Consider the following 2,827-nt stretch of genomic DNA (forward strand, 5'->3'; position numbering starts at 1 on the left):
ATTCTTCACTGCCCCCACTGATCCTCCTTAGTGCCACAGATGTGATTATCCCAATGAAAGACATCAACTAATGGAAACACCTGAGCCTTATCAGAACAGCAGAGTCCAGATTACAATGTACTTCTGTTACTTAAGGGCAAACAAGCTTGTGTCATACAAGTGTTTAAACACCAAATTGCAGACCAGTGCAGGTTAAGCAATTTAAACTTTGGGGACAGTCAGTTGCTGTGGCATGATCATGCGAAACTCAGGACCCTGAGGCAAGGTAATAGCTTTCAGTTATGACACATCTGACTAAAAATTCATTAATTCCTAACCTAATCTTCTTGAATCCGTACCCCGAAGCTGTTTACTTTCATTATTGTGCACTGTGAATAGCAAGAAGCCCAGACTGTTTTGCCACATTGCATGAAAAGCACAGATTACTTAAGTACTTAAACATAAAGTTTAAAAAATGTTGACAAACCCCTGAAATGTAAAGAGCAGATGCAAATCCCTTGGAGTTGGTAGCCTTGGTTGCCAAAAACTGTGCTGTGGCTCACTGGTCAAACTTTAAAATGTAAAATTTACTCTTAATAAATTACATGTTCCAGGCTTTCATAACCGATTAATGTGAAGATTTCTTTCTCTTCTACCAACGTGGCTGAATAATGAGGTAAATTAATCTCAATTTCTGTTGAATGTCTTATGGTTATTTGATTAGTTTTCATGAATTTTCACATTCAACTCTCCACAGTTTGGTTTGCCATGCGACAAAAAATTTTCAACCTCTCTTTAAGGATCAGTCTGGAAAACAAAAGGTAACAAACAGTTTCAGTAGAGCTGATCTCACCAATTATTACACTGATGTGTCATATACTATCACTTTTGTCAAAACCTTTTTCAAAATTTCACCAAAGAGCCACAGTGGTGGACTGATTGTAATCGATGTACTCAATCACTGTCCTAAAATATGTAGTAAACACTAATCTGCTGTTACAAGAACATTTAATAATGTATTTTAAAAAATATTAGTAAATAACTAGGCCCAACGGGACACAGTGGGTGACTCAGAAAAACATTAAGAAGATAAATTGTTTTATGTTTTGGCACGTTCAGATGTTTCTTTCTTTTGGCAACTAGCTTTACACACCACATTTTGCATTCATTATAGTCATCAACCTTAGAATAAAGCTGTTTTAAAATCATTTTTGCATGATGATTTATGGAAGGCTTAAAGAGTTCCTCTGTCTAGAATATGAAAATTTAAAGCCTGTAATATACTGGCAAAAAGCTCTCAGAAGAGCTGACATTTTTAATGGATTAAAATAGAAGCTGAGGCAGAAGTAGTAGGTGCTGGCACCCAAAAAATATCTGGCTACAACACAGTATTCAAAAAGTGTCAGCTTCTCTAATGAAATACTAAGTCATTACATTTTTTTCCACCACTCATTATGATGTCAGTTAAATTCACAATCTCCCCTCCATATAATGAAAAAACTTAATAGATATTAGCCATCAAACACATGTCAAAAAGACATATGTTTGGAGCAATGCCTCAGTGACTCTCTGTGCCTGAAAATGATTTCCCTATCGTTATTACTGAAGAGGTTTCAGAGATCCCTCTCATCCTCTGTGTCATTTCTTCACTTGCTTTTAAAAAAATGGGGCAATTGTGCAGGAGTAAAAATTCACCATCAGCGTCATTAGTTACACCTTGCTAGTTCCTCATCGGACTCCCTTTTGCCTTTTTCAGAACTGCCTTAATAAAACGAGGTGCTGGAAACAGTCATCAGAGATTGTTGAAGAGAGAAGTTGAAGATTTGTCATCTTCGCATCCATGTTGTGACTCTCCCATTCCACCACATCCCAAAGGCGCTCTATTGGATTGAGATCTGGTGACTCTGGAGGCCATTTGAGTACATTGAACCTATTGCCAGGTTGGAGAAACCAGTTTGAGATAATCTAACCTTTATGACAGGGTGCATTAAGGGGCCCAAATTATGCTTTTCAAACCATTACACCACCACCACTGGCCTGAACTGCTAATAAGTGCAGGATGGATTCATGCTTTCATGTCATTTATTTCAAATTTTGACTTAACCATACAAATGTGACAGCAGAAATCAAGACTCACCAGAGCAAGCAAGATTGTTCTAACCTCCTATTGACCTGTGTGAATTGTGATGCCTCAGTTTCCATTTTTAGCCGATAGGAGCTGCACCTGGTGTGGTATTCCACTGCTGTAACCCATCTGCGCTGACGTGGTGTGCACTCAGAGATGCTCTTCTGCGTGACTTAGTTATTTGAGTTACTGTTGCCTTTCCATCAATTCAAAGTAGTTAGCTATTTCCTTTGACTTCTGGGATCAATGAGGCATTTCTCCCAGTGAACTGCTGCTCACTGGGTAATTTCTCTTTTTTGGACCACTCACTGTAAACCTTAGAGACAGTTTTTTTGGGAAAATCCCAGTAGATCAACAGTTTCTGAAATACCCTGATGAGCCTGTCTGGCATCAACAACCATGCTATGTCCAAAGTCGCTTAAATCACCTTTTTTCCCACCATGTCTACATGCTAAAATGCAATGAGTTCCTGCCATGTGATTAGCTAATTAGATATTTGCATTACGACCCTTAGAAATGTCGAACAACACTGATTAACACGGAGTGTATATAAGGCTATATTATATTTATTCTTAATATGCACAGTATAATACCTGGTTTTGAAGTAAATGGAGTGAATATTGAGTAATATACATTGACATTTAATCTGGCAGTGTAACTTTGAACATACAATTCGAAAGTGCCTTAAATACCCCCCCCCCCCCCCCCCCCCCCCACACACAC

This window comes from Mchenga conophoros, linkage group LG13, assembly GCF_057382185.1.
Source record: "Mchenga conophoros isolate Kocher_MC1m ecotype Shallow Benthic linkage group LG13, M_conophoros_male_GT1.1, whole genome shotgun sequence".
NCBI classification, from domain to species: Eukaryota; Metazoa; Chordata; class Actinopteri; order Cichliformes; family Cichlidae; genus Mchenga; species Mchenga conophoros.